This window comes from Engystomops pustulosus, chromosome 2 (genome assembly GCF_040894005.1).
Source record: "Engystomops pustulosus chromosome 2, aEngPut4.maternal, whole genome shotgun sequence".
Classification (NCBI taxonomy): Eukaryota; Metazoa; Chordata; class Amphibia; order Anura; family Leptodactylidae; genus Engystomops; species Engystomops pustulosus.
Window position 1 is genome coordinate 221629578 of NC_092412.1, and position 18330 is coordinate 221647907.

At 44.8% G+C, this 18330-nt stretch overlaps 1 protein-coding gene across 2 annotated transcripts in view; it reads right to left on the bottom strand.

Moving 5' to 3' along the window:
* Nucleotides 1–18090, bottom strand: part of SLC13A5 (solute carrier family 13 member 5) — a 75440-nt gene extending 57350 nt beyond the window's left edge. Inside the window, exon 1 of one of the 2 annotated variants that reach the window (XM_072138223.1) lies at nt 17796–18090. The gene's annotated coding sequence lies outside the window, so the exon portion shown is untranslated. The remainder of the gene's footprint in view (nt 1–17795) is intronic. The other variant, XM_072138221.1, reaches the window with a different exon arrangement.
* Between the last annotated feature and the right edge of the window lie 240 nt (nt 18091–18330).

Genomic DNA, 18330 nt, shown 5'->3' on the forward strand with positions numbered 1-18330 from the left:
AGAGCTAAATAGAACGTTCGCAAGTCTGCAAATTCGTCACAATATGGTACTAGCTGCACTACTAGTGCCAGCAAGGCCAGCCACAAGCAAATAAACAAAATATACTGTATATATAACGCTATTGTAGCCCTAAGAAAGCCGGTTGGGTTCTTTTAAGTCACTTTAAGTTTTGAAAAAAAAAAAAAAATTGTCAGACTGTGCCTAATTCAATCAAACCCCTAATAAATTGTCCCACTTAGGTGTTTGAGATGGATATGTGTGTCACTAAGAGCTAAATATAATGTTCGCAAGTCTCCCTGCAAATTCGTCACAATATGGTACTAGCTGCACTACTAGTGCCAGCAAGCCCAGCCACAAGCAAATCAACAAAATATATATATAACGCTATTGTAGCCCTAAGAAAGCCGGTTGGGTTCTTGTATGCCTAGTTTCTAACCTACACTGACAGCACACAACTGGATTTTTAGTCACTTTAAGTTTTGAAAAAAAAATAAATCAGCAGACTCTGCCTAATTCAATCAAACCCCTAATAAATTGTCCCACTAAGGTGTTTGAGATGGATATGTGTGTCACTAAGAGCTAAATATACCGTTCGCAAGTCTCCCTGCAAATTCATCACAATATGGTACTAGCTGCACTACTAGTGCCAGCAAGCCCAACCACAAGCAAACAAAACAAAAAATATATATAACGCTATTCTAGCCCTAACAAAGGCTGTTGGGTTCTTGTAGACTCACTCCTGCCTAACAGTAAGCTAATATAACACCCTAACGCTATCCCTGCAGCAGCAGCAGCTCTCTCCCTAACGGCATCCAGACAGAGAATGATGCGAGCAGCGCGGGCAGTGGCTAGTCTATTCCAAGGTCACCTGATCAGGCCAGCTAACCACTGCTATCGACGTGTAAGGGTACCACGTCATGCTGGGTGGAGTGCAGAGTCTCCTGGCTTGTGATTGGCTCTGTTTCTGGCCGCCAAAAATCAAAACGGCGGGAGATGCCATTTTCTCAAGCTGGCAAAGTATTCGTCCGAGCAACGAGCAGTTACGAGTACGCTAATGCTCGAACGAGCATCAAGCTCGGACGAGTGTGTTCGCTCATCTCTAGTTCTAAACATTCTTGAAGATTGAATACATATACAATGGCACAATTTGAATGTTTTCTCCCATTGTTCCAAATCAAATGGCCTACCAAGCTCCTGCTCCCATGACCTCACATACATTTGCTCAGGGTCAGCCCATTTGTCAGGGTACAGAAATCAGCCTAGGTGTGGCTGAAGGAGCACTGCACATCAAATGGGGTTTGATAGCGATGTAGAAGTAAATGTGATGTACTGGTGTTATAGAAGTGTGTCAGCTGGCCTCTTACGGCCAGAAGCCAGTAGACCCACTAACCCACAAGATCAAGTAAGAGAGTGGTCTGATACAGGTAGAGAAGTCTAGGAAGGATAGTCATCTTCAAAAAGGTAATCCTGTCTACCTAATATATTTTATTTTACGAGATACCCAACCCCTGAGGTCTGATTGGAGATTGTGGAGGAAAGGTCCATAGTTGTGAGCATAGGGAAGAGCATAGAAAGGGAAGTGGGCCTTAAGAGATTAGACTGTTTGCGAGTGAAGCTCCATGCTCATCCCCACTGATTTGGCTTTATATTCACATTGCTAGAAAATCCAAAGTCGCAACAATGACCTGGAGAAGGGAGGAGTCCAGATTGATGATATACAATGAACCTCATCCGCAAAGGCTGAACATTTGATGCAGCGGTTCCCAATCTGAATCCCAGTGGTGCTGGGGTTCTTACGGATGGCATTCAGGAGCTACTCAATCGCAAAGGTGTATAGCAAGGGGGATAGGGGGCACCCCTCCCTGGTGGCCATTGCTGATTGTGAACGGGGAGGAGAGAGATCCATTGACCTTATTTGTTCTTTGGGATGATTATAGAGGGCCTTAATACGAGACCCCTATCTGCACAAGGGCTGCCCCAAAGAACCCCCAGTCCACGCAGTCAAAAGCCTGCCCTGCATCAAGAGAAAGGATTAGGACAGGGAGAGATAAGCAAGAAGGTATTAAGGTGTTGTCTCTTGCTTCTCTACTGGGGATTTACATCTAAACTAGAAGAGTTGTATGGAATAAGATGTTTACGTAATATGTAATAGAAGACTAAAAAATTGTGGACACCACCATGTACTGAATGGCATGTTTATACCCTGGAGTAGCAGCTCGAGGAGCATGGAAGAAACTCTTGAACGGTTAGAAAATTGTTCACTGGAGCAACACTCTTGGTTGACATTTGGGTTTTACTGAATAGGGTGTTTATACTTAGCTAGATGTATTGCATATAGAAAATAGCGGGGATGTGCATGAAAAACTGGCCTCAAGAAGTAGAAATATGCATTTATAAATTCCTTACTTTATTGTGATGCCATAGCACTAACATAAAAACATTTAAAAACATCTGGCCACAAATGCCAAAATACAGTGCATAAATGCATACAGTTCGTGCAACATGCTGACAACCCCCAATGGGTCCGGTATGGACTAACTCTGGTGTGGATCTAGAAATCCTGGTCTGTAAGGACTAATTGTGTAAATAATGCAGATAAATCCGACAAATAAAGTGGCAAGTGCCTGAAAAGTGATGAATGTGCATCCTATGCCATAGGCAGTCTAACACATAAAGTCCAAAACAGTATAAGAATGATATCACTGTGTAGTTGTTGGGGGATGGAAGGTTGTGCCCCACGCGTTCCGCTCCACAGGCTTCCTCAGGGGTATGATTTGTGTGGGGTGCTGAGTGTGTTTATACCCTGAAAGTAAGTGGCCTGAGAGGACTCACCTGTGTGATTCTTCTGTGTGAAGTCGCATGTAGTGCGTGTGATCGCGGCCGTGGAGGAGCGCACTGCGCATGCGTCCACCCAGTTCTCGCGAGACAGGCACAATCCTCCGCCTCCTGCTTGTGCCGGCCGCGCGTCACCAGGTAGGCGCACCCACAGCACGCCTAACCAGAGTTAGTCCATACCGGACCCATTGGGGGTTGTCAGCATATTGCACGAACTGTATGCATTTATGCACTGTATTTTGCCATTTGTGGCCAGATGTTTTTTTTTTTTAGATCAAATAAATTTTTTATTGAAAACCAAACATTAGTTTTCCATTTTTTGCATGTAAACAACCTAAACATTACAACAAAGCCCCCCCCCCAACCCCCACCCCTTTCCCTCCCTACCCCTGCTTGGCGAGCGAATTGTCCACATTCCAGCATGACCCTTGCAATCGCAGAAAGTCCATAATAGATGATGTTCGTCCTTTGGCAATGTGAGGTATACGTATGAGTCCATCCATGATATCCTTAGTCCTAAATGACTATATGGACAGTTCCGTACAGCTCAGAATAAGTGACGATATACACAGGCATCTAACAATCAGAAGATCATAAATTTTTACATACATTATTCACCCTACTAACTGTTGGCAAAACAATGGTTACAATCACCTTGCAATACTACTAATTAGTCTGTCTCTAGTAAGAGTTAAGGGTGCCAATCCTGGAGCATCAAGCCATGGGCCCCATATGGCATCGAATTTTTTCAAGGAATTACGCTTTTGATAAACAAATTTATCCAGTCGTACTAAGAGATTGACCCTAGAAATAAATTCAGAGATTTGTGGAGGCTCAGTATCCTTCCAATGGAAAGCTATGAGCTTCTTTGCTACGTATAACAGTCGCAGCACTGCTATCCTATGGCTCTCAGATAGTTGCAGCTCCCACACATATCCCAGAATAGATATAAGAGGACTACGTGTTATAGTTGTGGAGTACGTTTGGTCAATCAAATCAAAAACTCCTTGCCAGTAACGACGCAACCTGGGGCAATTCCACATCAAGTGGATCAGGTCTGCGCCAGATCTCTCACACCTGGGGCAGCAATCGTCACCTCTGTACCCCATCTTAAACAACCTGGCAGGTGTAAAATATACCCTATGTAGCAAGTATAAATTGGATAACCTCTGCGCCTCACTGACCGAGACTCTAGGTGCCGATTCCAGAATCTCTTGCCATTGATCTTCGGTAATGGTTCCCACATCTTTCTCCCACTTAGATTTTAAGTCTGTAGGGGATTTTTTAATATGGGCGTCCCTCAGATATGAGTAGTTGATTGAAATTATACCTCGCGTATCTCCTGATTTACTTATCATATCTATTACTATGTTATGGGCTGATTTTTTTATGGGCTGTGAGCGTTCCTGTTGGGTTATCGCATGTCTCAGTTGAAGAAATTGATAGAAACATGAGTGTGGAAGGTTAAATTCTGAGCGCAATTGTTCAAAGGACTTTAGTGTGTTATCCTCATATAATTGGGCCATAGTAGTGATTTCCTTACTTAACCACTGAGGAAATGGAGTAATTTTGCCTATTTCAGGGTATTGGACATTTGGCCACAAGGGAGTGTGTACAGTATACCCTTCCATCCCCAGCAGGCTACGCGTCTTCCACCACAGTTTGTCTATACATTTCAGTGTCACTAATTTTCCATCTACAGTTTTAAATAGACCCCCTTCTAAAGCTCCTAACAAATTACCTTGTTGTAAAATATGACATATCACTTTTTGGGAGGCTAGTCCCCCAGCCATGTCTCCCCACCCACGTAAGTGCTGTAATTGGGCTGCCATGAAATATAGCCATGGATTTGGCATTGATAACCCCCCATCTTCCTTGGATCTCTGCAAGGTGGCAAGTTTGATCCTCGGAATCCCTTTTTTCCAAAGCAGATCTCGAAATATACCATTGATTTTATGGAAGAGTTTTAACGGAATCCATATGGGGGAATTGTGAAGAAAGTATAATAATTGCGGCATCATGACCATTTTGACCAGATTGGCACGACCAATTACTGTGAGAGGAAGCTTGCACCAGTCCTTTACTTTCATTTGAAATCTACAAATCAAAGGTATTATATTAAGCTCAATATATTCAGTAGGGTCCGCCGATATGTGTACCCCAAGATATTTGAAGACCGACACCACCGATAAACCATACATAGTGAGTGATCTAGGGCAGACCTGTGGGGACAAGGGCATTACTACAGATTTTGTCCAGTTTATGGTAAAACCAGACAAAAACCCAAACGAGGTTATTATATCTATTGCCGCTTGCAGGGAGGGAGACCAATCATCTAAGAAGAGTAGTAGGTCATCAGCATATAGTGCAACTTTCTCCTGGTGTTCTCCATATTGAAGGCCTTTGACAGCTACCGCCGATCGTAGAGCAGCCGCCAGGGGCTCCACTGCAACCGCAAACAGTAGCGGCGACAGCGGACATCCCTGGCGAGTTCCTCTATATAATGGAAATGGAGAGGAAAGCAGTGAGTTTATCTGCAGTCTAGCCATTGGAGAGGAGTATAACAATCGCACCCACGCCAGAAATTTTGGCCCAAATCCTAGCTTTTGCAATGTTGCAAACAGATACGGCCACTCCACACTATCGAATGCCTTAGCCGCATCAAAAGACACGACCGCGGCATCCGATAAGTGTCCACGGGTGGCTTGGATGTTCAGGTATAACCGTCGCAAGTTGATGGCTGTGGACATATTAGGCATAAATCCTGCCTGATCAGCGTGTATAACTGACGTGATTACATTAGACATTCTGGTCGCTAACATTTTAGCTAACAGTTTAATATCTACTGTAAGAAGCGAGATAGGGCGATATGAGTCCATTTCCAGCGGGTCTTTTCCCGGTTTTAAAAGAATTACTATGACCGCTTCCCTCATTGATGGTGACAATTGACCCAGCTCCAAAGCCTCATTGTATAATGTTAATAAGCGGGGGAGAAGAATATCTTTAAATGTTTTAAAAATTTCCACTGGGATCCCATCTATTCCAGGGGCTTTGTTATTGGGCATAGAGTCCAGTGCAAGTTCTAACTCTTCCATTGTGAACGGGGCTTCTAGTGCCGCTCTCTGTTCTCTATCCAACTTAGGTAATGTGAGGCTATTCAGAAAGCTGTCTAATTGTTCCTGCGTGGGACTGACCTTGGATGAGTAAAGGGAGGAGTAAAATGACTTAAAGCTATCCAATATTTCTTGAGCCTGAGTGACTACGTTGCCATCTGCGTCCCGAATTGTAGGTATATGAGTGGCCGTCCCCTGACTTGAAGCCATAATGGCTAAAAGATGACCCGCTTTTTCCCCTTCCTCATAAAACCGTTGCCTGCAAAAGAAGCGCTTATTGTCAGCGACAGTTAATAAATGCTCAGTAAGTTGGTTCTGCGCCCCTTCCCATGACAATTTATTCGTCTGGGATGGCTGCAGGATGTAGGTCCCTTCCGTTTCAACTACAGTCTTCTCCAGAGCCTCCCCAAATTCCCTGGACTTCCTTTTTACTCTGGCTACCTCCCTAACTAGGTTATCTTTAAAACAGACTTTAACACAGTCCCACACTAATAGAGGAGAAGTGGACCCCTCATTATGCTCGAGAAAATCTACAAGTGAAGTTTGTAATTCCATAATGCGCCCTTTTTCAGATAACACTGGCAGCCAGAATGGATTGAACCTTTTACATCTTAGCCCCCTAATAGGTTCCAGCAAGGGCCTCAACCTCACTAAGAGCGGAGAGTGGTCTGAAAGACGCCTAGGTAGGTATTTGGCTTCTAGGATCATAGGGACCATTGTTGAGTTACCAAGGGCCAAGTCAATTCTTGACAACGTGTTATGCGATCTGGAATGGCAGGAGTATTGTTTATCCAAAGGGTGCGACATGCGCCATACATCTACCAACCCAATATCAGTCATTGTGCGACCAAATTGGGAAGGGATAGGAGATAGAGATGGGGGACGGGTGTCACTAAATTTATCTAGGGAATCGTCAAGCACATTATTAAAATCCCCCAACATTAGCAAGGGAGTACCTGGGTATTTCTCCACAAAGCATAACAACTTTTGTAAGACTGTAGCCGAATAAGGCGGGGGCACATATACTGCTATTAGCATAAGGCAAACATTATACAATTCCCCGTATACACATATAAAACGGCCTTCCTTATCGATCAGTGAGTTCTGACAAATAAATGGCACTTGTCTATGGAAAAGCATGCTGACCCCTCTGGAGTATGATGAGTACACTGAGTGGTAACATAAACCAGCCCACTTAGGACTTAGATGCTTTGTTGTATCTTTTGTCAGATGAGTTTCTTGCAGGCAACAGATCACTGGTGTATGGTTTTTAAGTGTATCTAATACAGCCTGTCTCTTTTTCGGCTCACCCACCCCTCGTATGTTCCAAGTGACTATCGCAATAGAGGAAGCCATAGGTATTTAGTAAAGTATATCTCCTTGATCCTGTTATACCCTCTATTTCCACAAGAGGGCGGCAGAACTTCATCTATATATACTAATGTTATCAGATGTACACACATGCGTTTGCAATATTTTCTGGTCCCCACCAAGCATTTATCTAAAACCCCCCTTCCATCCCCCCACCCCTGTAACAGTAGTAAAACAAACACACCCCACATACTCTCTCGCAATACGTAACCGCAGTCGCCTAATAAGATACAGGTTCCGGTGAAGGGGGAACCCCCCAGGCGAAAGTAACAACACTTGCGGTATTTACGGGGGAGAATTATCCAGAAAACACTATGGTGTGGGATGAGTAGAGTCACACTGTAACTCCCCTCAGCCCCCAAGGCTATCTAGACAGAGTGATATTAAAGTGAACAATGCAATAAACTTTTAAGGCAGGACATAAACACAAATTTTGAACAGAAAAATTGACAAAAAAAGAAAATTTAGCAGTGAGCTAACCGTTCCGCATACCCGTAGTGACACATTTATCATACGGAACCTCCGTGCGCTGTAAAGTGTTCAGAGAGAGGCCATAACCGCCAGTTGTATCATACTCACGGCGTGACCCCCGAAAAGCAGTAATGAGAGTCCAACTTATTCTTGGCGCTGATCTGCTTCGTTGTTGTTATCTCTTATTTGCCGCTCATGTAGATCAAGCCACCCGAGCGCATCTTGGGGGGAGTTGAAGAAGTGAGTGGCGCCTAGAGCCACAACCCGCAAGCGAGCTGGATACATCATAGAATAGGAGACTTGTAAATTTCGCAGACGCCTTTTAATATCCAGGAATTTTGCTCTTCTTTTCTGTACATCTGCCGAATAATCCGGGAAAAAGGAGATTCGTTGACCATCAATTGATAGACCCTCCATATCTCTGGCCTTGCGCAATATGATGTCTCGGTCTCGGTAGTGCAGGACTTTGACCAGTACTGGTCTGGGAGGGCCACCAGGAGGGAATGGCCTAGTAGGGACTCTGTGAGCCCGTTCCACTGCGAACAACGGGGTTAGGACGTCTTTACCGAATTTCTCCATTAGCCATTCGTCAAAGAATTCAGTCGGCCGTGACCCCTCTATTTTTTCAGGCACTCCTATCAGACGGACATTATTCCGCCTTAGGCGGTTTTCCAGGTCGTCTTGTTTGGCTAGGATGGCGTCCAGGGCTCTGGAGTGCGTCTGAACATCTCTTTGGAGAGGCGGGAGTGCATCTTCCACATCACATGTTCTGTCCTCCAAAGCTGTGGTGCGCTCTGAAAGCTTTTTAAAGTCATGACGCATTATAGACATATCTTCTGCCATAGACCCCACTTTGAAGTTAAGGGCTGCCAGTGATTTATTACATTGGGAGACAGCTTTAAGAATGTCTTTCAGCGTGGGTTCTTCGGTATCAGAGGGAGAATTATCATACTGGGCATTGGGTGAGCGGTTAGCAGCCTGTTCCACTTCTGCCCCCTCTGTCTCAGACATATCTTCCTCCCTAAGACGACCCTTATCTGCTGCTGATCTTCTAGGGGTATAATAGCTGGGCCCAGCCCAGCGATCAGCTCCTTCTGCGGGCCTGCTGCGGGCATACTGCCCTAATCTCTCTGCAGCCCCCCTGGCTGCCTCAGCAGCGCGTGTGGATCCGGCAGGAGTGTTTCCGGCGGCGCCATTTTGTGAGGCCCTCTTCGCCCCCCTACCTGACCTCCCGCCCGGCATAGCGGCTTGTAAGAGTGGCGTTACGGGGTGTCGGCGGCTGCAGAGTGGTCTCCCCTGTCTGGGGTCAAGGTATGGCGCTTCTGTGCGCGGAGGTTCAGGCTGGATTCGGCGATGTATGCGGGCCGCGGCGGGAGCTCACTTGCCGTGCGTCTGTTCACATCGCCGGCTTAGCTCCGCCCCCGGCCAGATGTTTTTAAATGTTTTTATGTTAGTGCTATGGCATCACAATAAAGTAAGGAATTTATAAATGCATATTTGATATCTACTTCTTGAGGCCAGTTTTTCATGCACATCCCCGCTATTTTCTATATGCAATACTTCGTCTACAGGGATGTGAGGCTAGTTAGTCCATACATCAGCAATTATACTTAGCTAGATGTGAGACTGATCAGCAGGGGCGTAAGTTAAGGGGGTGCACAGGGCACAAGCAAGAGGCTTAGGGGACCCATATGAGAAAACTAGTACTATAAACCATAGATTATAGTTGGGAGCTTGGCACAGACTTTGCACTGTGGTCCATCAGCTTCATGTTATACCACTGCTGATGAGGCACATTGAACTGACATCAGGAGCTCTCAGCACCTCCTCTGTCAATGCTTCAATGAAGCTGGAATACTACCCTGGCTTCATAATGCAGTTACAAACAGTAATTCTACAAGGTGATTGGAACACTATTCCATCATAAAGACCTGTTTTCCTTATTGATACACGTGCCATTTGGTCTTTAGTGAATTTGCAACTTTTTAAAACAAAAACCTTCAGAAGTCTCCAAAAGCAAAGAGCAAAGCTATCATAATTTCTACGACTGGTCAGGGGGAATCATAGATTTTTGCCAAAATTAGCAACTTTTTTGTAACTTTTTAAAAAGTTGCAATTTTAACATGTGGATTCAGGTTATGACAACTGGGGAAACACAGCAGCAAACTAGACAATGGCGAGTTGTGAAGGGAGACTTTCTTAGGTGCAAAAAAAAAGTCGCAAATGAGTACAAACACAATGAAAAGTCTCAAATATTAAAGAAAAAGGAAAACCAAAAGTTTGTTACATGTCACCCATTCAATTCAACAAAAAGTTATGAGAACCTCAGCACAGAAGAACTTATTATTGGAGACCCATGATAATGCAAAATGTAATAATGGAGACCACTAGAGCGGAAAGTGATCAATGATTTACACCTCAGACCAGACAAAAGAAAAAAATTACTCTCCCCTCTTTGCTCCTTTTCTGCTCTATGCACCTCCTGTGTGACTTGACTTGAGTGACTTGTGAAAATGGCCATTATCTTTTTAGGAGTTAGATACCACCTGAGGAGCAGTTCATAGATTATATTATAGCATTATACCAACATATATGACTGGTTATTCCAAATATCATTGTGTTATACATAAAAGATATCCCTTTTTCCTTATCGACATCTGATTGGACAATACGTCATGCTGTCCTTAAGGATGTATGAAAATGACTCATAGGATGAGCCCCTTTCATACATGATAGGTGTTTGCTGCATATTGCACTATGCATATCGCTGGCCCCAATTATGGGGGATAACCATTTAAATAGCGGTGGCGCATGCACAGATTGTCACTCCCATTGCATTATTGGGGGGTGGCAATATCTCCAGGCCTGATATTCAACTTGATCTGTAATGGCAGACTGTTACAGATGACCAGTATGTGCCCCATATACTGATACACAATTGTATTGCAGTATAAGATATGAGGGATAAAACCTTCTAGGGTTCAAGTACCCTAGTGGACCTAAACACTGAAAAAAGTTCAAATCATCCTCTTTTCCTAAGACTGATGAAAATGCCCAGTCTATCAAAATAGAAAAGTGATTATTCCCTATGGTCAATCCTGTGATAGAAAATAGCATCCAAGTTGCTACATTTTGCAAAAGATAAAAATTTTAATAAAAAGTGATTGAAAGATTGTTCAGGTTCATACAAAGTATAAAAAAATTATGCCTAACAAAACCTAAATTTGGTATCTCTGATTGTACTGACCCAAAGTATAAGCACATGTGTCATTTGGAGCGCACATTGAAAGACGTTGAAAAAGAGCCTACAAGTAGATTCCGTAAATGCGCTTTTTTCAGCAATTTCACCGCATTTGGATTTTTTTCCCAGCTTCTGAATGCATTGCATGGAGTATTTAATACTGGCGCTAGGAAGTGCAATTTGTTACGCAGAGAACAAGACTGCATTCAGCTCTTTATATATATTGTAAAAAGTTATGGCTTTTGAATGTAGGGGAGAAAAAAACTAAAATATAAAAAGGAAAATGGACAGTGGTGACAAGGGGTTAATTTAAAGGGTTGTATAACTATTCACTGGCACTTCAACTTTTTTTGCTTTCAAAATTAACAAACTTTTAACTATTAAAGGAAATTTGTTTTTATGCATTGTGAATAGAGATGAGCGAACATACTCGTCCGAGCTTGATGCTCGATCGAGCATCAGTGTACTCGTAACTGCTCGTTGCTCGGACGAGTATTTTGCCCGCTCGAGAAAATGGCAGCTCCCGCCGTTTTGCTTTTTGGCGGCCAGAAACAGAGCCAATCACAAGCCAGGAGACTCTGCACTCCACCCAGCATGACGTGGTACCCTTACACGTAGATAGCAGTGGTTGGCTGGCCAGATCAGGTGACCCTGGGATAGACTAGCCGCTGCCCGCGCTGCTCGGATCATTCTGTGTCTGGATGCCGCTAGGGAGAGAGCTGCTGCTGGTCAGGGAAAGCGTTAGGGTGTTCTATTAGCTTACTGTTAGGCAGGAGTGATTCTCCAACAAGAACCCAACAGCCCTTCTTAGGGCTACAATAACGTTATACATTTTTTTTTTTTTTATTTGCAGCTAGTACCATATTGTGAGGAATTAGTAGGGGGACTTGCTACCGTTGTGTTTAGCTCTTAGTGACACACATATCCACCTCAAACACCAAAGTGGGAAAATTTATTAGGGGTTTGATTTCAATTAGGCACAGTCTGCCAGTTTCTTTTTATTTTAGGTTTATTTTTTTAATAACTCAGCGTCATCTCATCTGGCATAGCAGTGTGCTTTAATACTTGGCTAGAAAATAGCCATAGGAGAATCCAAACGTCTTACTTACGCCTACAGTAGCGTTATATATATTTGATTTCTGGTTGATCTGCTGGTGGCTGTAGTTGCTGCAGTGCATCTACTAGCAAATTGTGAGCAATTTGTAGTGAGACTTGCGACCACTGTGTTTTGCGCTTAGTGACGCACATATCCATCGCAAATACCGAAGTGGGAAAATTTATTAGGGCCCGGGGTTGTATTTCAATTAGGCACAGTCTGCCATTTCCTTTTTTATTTTACGTTTATTTTTTTAATAACTCAGTGTCATCTCATCTTGCATAGTAGTGTGCTTTAATACTTGGCTAGAAAATAGCCATAGGAGAATCCAAACGTCTTACTTACGCCTACAGTAGCGTTATATATATTTGATTTCTGGTTGATCTGCTGGTGGCTGTAGTTGCTGCAGTGCATCTACTAGCAAATTGTGAGCAATTTGTAGTGAGACTTGCGACCACTGTGTTTTGCGCTTAGTGACGCACATATCCATCGCAAAGACCGAAGTGGGAAAATTTATTAGGGCCCGGGGTTGTATTTCAATTAGGCACAGTCTGCCATTTCCTTTTTTATTTTACCTTTATTTTTTTCATTACTCAGCGTCATCTCATCTGGCATAGCAGTGTGCTTTCATACTTGGCTAGAAAATAGCCATAGCAATAGGATAGCATCGTTTGGTTTTAAAAACTAAAAAACACAAAAAAACAAAAAAAAACAAAAAAAAGTTTAAAAAAAAAAAGTTATAACTCTCATTTTCAAAATGTTTAACCCGAGGGCTAGGGGTAGAGGACGAGGGCGGGGACGTGGGCGTCCAACTACTGCAGGGGTCAGAGGCCGTGGTCCTGGGCGGGGTGAGACACCACCTGCTTATGAGGGAGCAGGGGAACGCCGCAGAGCTACACTCCCTAGGTTCATGTCTGAAGTTACTGGGACTCGTGGTAGAGCACTGTTGAGGCCAGAACAGTGCGAACAGGTGATGTCGTGGATTGCCGACAATGCTTCGAGCAATTTGTCCACCAGTCAGTCTTCCACGCAGTCCACCCATGTCACCGAAATCGGCACTCCTCCAGCTCCTGCACCTCAGCCTCCTCCCCCCCAGTCTGCCCCCTCCCAGCAAAATTTGCCATTTGAACCGGCATACTCTGAGGAACTGTTTTCTGGACCCTTCCCACAGTCACAAACCACTTGTCCGGTTGCTGATGAGCAATTTTCCGATGCCCAGGTTTTCCACCAGTCGCAGTCTGTGGGTGATGATGACCTTGTTGACGTACTGGAAGAAGTGTGTAAAGAGGTGTCCGACGATGAGGAGACACGGTTGTCAGACAGTGGGGAAGTTGTTGTCAGGGCAGGAAGTCCGAGGGGGGAGCAGACTGAGGGATCGGAGGATGATGAGGTGACAGACCCAAGCTGGGTTGAGAGGCCGGGTGAACACAGTGCTTCTGAGACGGAGGAGAGTCCTCGACCAGAACAGGTTGGAAGAGGCAGTGGTGGGGCCAGACGGAGAGGCAGGGCCAGAGCTGGTGCATCAGCGCCAAATGTGTCAACTAGTGAAGCTCCCGTGGCGAGGGCTCCTGCGGCGAGGGCTAGATTTTCAGAAGTCTGGAGGTTCTTTAAGGAAACACCGGATGACCGACGGACTGTGGTGTGCCACATTTGCCAAACCAGGATCAGCAGGGGTTCCACCACTAATAGCTTAACTACCACCAGTATGCGCAGGCATATGAATGCTAAACACCCCACTCTGTGGCAACAAGCGCGTTCACCTCCGGCCGTGCACACCACTGCTCCTTCCCCTGTGTCAGCTGATAGTCAGCCCCCTGCCCAGGACCCTGCCACAAAAACCCCATCGTCGCCTCCACGATCCTCCACAGCATCCACCAGCGTTCAGCTCTCCATACCCCAGACGCTGGAGCGGAAACGCAAATATAGTGCAACCCACCCGCACGCCCAAGCCCTTAATGTGCACATCTCCAGATTGCTAAGCCTGGAGATGCTGCCCTATAGGCTAGTAGAGACCGAGGCCTTTCGCAGCCTCATGGCGGCGGCCGCCCCTCGGTATTCGGTCCCCAGCCGCCACTACTTTTCCCGATGTGCCGTCCCAGCCCTGCACCAGCACGTGTCAGACAACATAATCCGTGCCTTGACCAACGCCGTTTCTGACAAGGTCCACCTGACCACGGACACGTGGACGAGTGCTGCCGGGCAGGGCCACTATATATCGCTGACGGCACATTGGGTTAACTTGGTGGAGGCTGGGACCGAGTCTGACCCTGCGGCTGGTCATATACTGCCGACGCCGAGGATTGCGGGGCCTACCTCGGTCCAGGTGTTTCAGGCCTACTATGCCTCCTCCTCCTCCCACCCCTCCTCCATCTCCTCCTCCGAACGACCATCCGTGGGCATGGCGCCATCAGTCGGTAGCTCTAGGCACAGCAGCAGTGCCGTCGCTAAGCGACAGCAGGCGGTGCTCAAACTGCTGAGCCTAGGTGATAAAAGGCACACCGCCCAAGAGCTATTGCAGGGCATTCCACATCAAACTTGTTAACTTTGTCGCCACCCTGCTGTGTAAGCCACAAAATATACTGGAAAACTTTTTTCATTTACGGATATTATTTCAGCGCTTCTTGCGCAGATGTTTACATTCCCCTCACCCGCCATATCCCAAACTTATAAGAACGCTACTACACTTGATCTTATCCGAAAGGTTCTTAGAAGTGCTGTTTGGGGAGTAGCCTAGAGACAGGGGCTTGGATTGGCGAAAGCTCGCCTGGCAGCGGAGCGCCAGCTCCATGCCAAGAAACAACTAACATAGTTTTAACTGCAGCACCTTTAATCTACTACTAGTTCACTGCCTCCATACATCGTCCCCTTATCAAACGAGCTGTGTCAGGCAGAATTTTGGATTGTTTTCATGGCTTCCATGTTAACTTTGTTGCCACCCTGCTGTGTAATCCACAAAATATACTGGCAAACTTTTATCATGTACCGATATTATTTGAGCGCTTCTTGCTCACCTCCTTTGGTTCCTCTCTGCTACCCATTGGTTTGAAGCCTGAGTCCATTTAGGGTATGTCGCCATGCCACTCTCTAGCCTTCCGCTGCCGCCGCTGCCTCTGCATGCCGTCCCCTATAGTGTCAGGGTCAATTATTGGATGTTTTAGATGCTATCTAGCTTCATTCTGTCACTCTGTCATGGCCATGCTGTTGCCCATAATTTTGGCATAATGGTGCATTTAAGCAGCCTCAGAGGCATCCATGCATGCTGCCCCTGCTGTTTCCTGTCCATTTCCGTGGTGTTTCCATCCTTTTCTGAGGTTCCCAGGTGTTTGGCCAAGCTTCCCTGTGCAGAGCCTTGGTCCCCTTGAAAAATGCTCGAGTCTCCCATTGACTTCAATGGGGCTCGTTACTCGAAACGAGCACTCGAGCATCGGGAAAAGTTCGTCTCGAATAACGAGTACCCGAGCATTTTAGTGCTCGCTCATCTCTAATTGTGAACCAAACATACCTTAAGAATGCTGTAGCTACACTGACACAGAAACATATCTTTTTGTATCCTTGAACCGAGTAGTTTTGCACAAAAAACAATTACATATAAAATTGTAAAAATATATAAAATTCAGGACCTTGGGAAACCTGGGTGCCTACATAAATACTTTACACATTGAGGTTCCTGAACTGTCCAGACACAATTATTTAACTTGAGCTGCATGCATCATACACAGCAGCTGGGGGATATTGCAGTGATTGATTACTTTTGCCTGTCAGGGACAACACAGTGATTACGTAGGACAAGGCTGAAGCAGTGCATAATTAGGGTAAGAGGAGACATGCTGAGCCAGCCACAGGAGAGACCGAACCTCATTATCATAATTTTATAAATGTTTTTTCAAAACCACTCAGTTCAGGGATTAAACAAGATATTTAATGCACTACCGGGTGAGTGCCGTTCAACTTTTTCTACCTTTTTCTGTTTCGAAGATTAAACAAGATGTGTTTCTGCATTAGTGTAGCTACAGCATTCTCAAGGTATGTTTGCTTCATAATGCATAAAAGCAAATGGTGGATTTCCTTTAAAGGGCACCTACCACCACAAATCTACCTATAAAGGTAGATTGGGTGGTAGGTGGACGGCGATCCTGCCGTCTGCGCATGCGCAGAAGAGCAGGCCCGCGCCTGCGCGGTCACAACTCCGAAACAGGCGCGGGCCTGCTCTTCTGCGCATGCGCAGACAGCAGGATCGCCGGACGAGGGCGCGCAGCTACGCGGAGCTGTGCGCCGAAGATGGGTGAGTAGGAGGGGTAAAGTGGCTACCGGGGCGTGGAGTAGCCGCCTCGTGTAATCTCATATGCGGCTACTCCACGCCCCGGTAGCCGCATAAGTAAATTTGAATAAATATCAAATTAAAGTTATCAAAAAAGTGCAGGGACGTGAGGATTAGCCCTTAAAAGGGCTATCCTCACGTCCCATTGATCCACCTACCACCCAATCTACCTTTATAGGTAGATTTGTGGTGGTAGGTTCCCTTAAAATAAATGTAAACTTTTCCGGATGCCCAGATATATGAAAACTGGTGCAGTGTGCTTCTGTACAGTTAGCCTTACTAATATGCAGTATGTGCCACATTATTTAATAGTGACACACGCTCTTAGTTCATCTGGTCTGTTTTTTAGAATGTGCAAACAGTTGCCCCTTATTTTTCTTTGTGCACTTTACTGGGGCAGCTCAGTAAGAAATGTTGTGCAAACTAGGAACACACACCAGCATGTTCCCTTTAGGTGCACAGTTTTCAAAAGTGTTGGACAATATGCAACCAAAATACAAAAGTGGCGCAAACACCTAATGAATACAGGTACAAGCTTCAGAGACACTTTTTTTAGTGCAAACTTAAACAAAAAAACTGGCGCAGACACAATGATATATCTGGACCTTTGTCTCTTTTTGCCCTAACGTCAAACAATCATTGTTTTTGGTGGCAAATCCAGGTAAAGTCGGGCAATTGGCTGTGAATTGTGAACAGCTCCTAATACTTGTGCACTAGCTGCCTTACATAATACATGTAAGAACTAATAATCATGCAATCAATGAATCATTTTTCTAATGATAGTTTCCATGGCTCTCGTATACATGCTCTATAGGGAATACTTCAGTCCAACCAAAATTTGCAGTAAACCTGCACAAAAGTTAGAGAGCGGAATTTATCATGACAATTTCTTTGCTATATTAACATTTACATAGTAGATTTATCCTCTGCTCTATATGGAAGTGTCTATGATGTTACAGGGAGATATGCCAAATGACAAACTAACCCATATACAATTGTGCAAGAAAGAAATTACAAACTTTTAAAAAAGTTTTGAAAACTTGTACAGTCCCTCTAGTACTAACAGTCTTTCTGTCGATAAAGCTTAGTGTGATATGACAATGTGTTATCTCTGGTTCCCATAGGAGTTTCCAGCATACATAACCCTATTAGCTCTGTAACATTCATTTACACAATAGAAGCAGTTATGTGATAAATTCAGCCCTACTTCATTACAAATGCTAACAAAAGCAATGAAAACCGATAAGAACTTGATTGAAAATTCTATGAGACAGCATACCCTATGGTCTATATTGGATGTCATAATGACGCAATAATCCCTTCCCCATTTTTGGCCCATCCATAACTCACCTTTATGAAATTCAGGGTAGAGATCACGATGATGCCTCTGATGGTCGGAGTAGGTGCCTTTTACTTATTTTGCCTTTTGTTCTCGTTGTGTACTTGGACAGATTCTTAATGCCTTCCCCCTGACACATTTCCGAGAAAGACGTTTGGTTGCTTTGTTGAGTTTCTCTTCATTCCCTCGGACATGAAAGCTCTTATTATGAACTGATTTCAATGGTGTGAAGGAAATCTAACAGGGTGGAATGTAATTCACAATATCTGTTCTTGTAAACCACCCCAAACCTCACAGAGTTAAGTAGTGTGAGTGCAGCGATGTGGTGTGGAGCAGTACATCCCTACGTGCCTTGGCACTCAAGTGAGGGAAAGAATGCCCTGCCGAGAGCTGGACTGTCCTCCTTCCACAACAACATGCTCTACTTTTCTTCTAAACTTCCTATTAGCCAGAAAAGTTTTATAACGTTGAATAAGTGTTACATGATACAGAAAAACCGATGCAACAGGGGCGCAATGGTGAAATGCCTTATTGTTGTACCCCTTG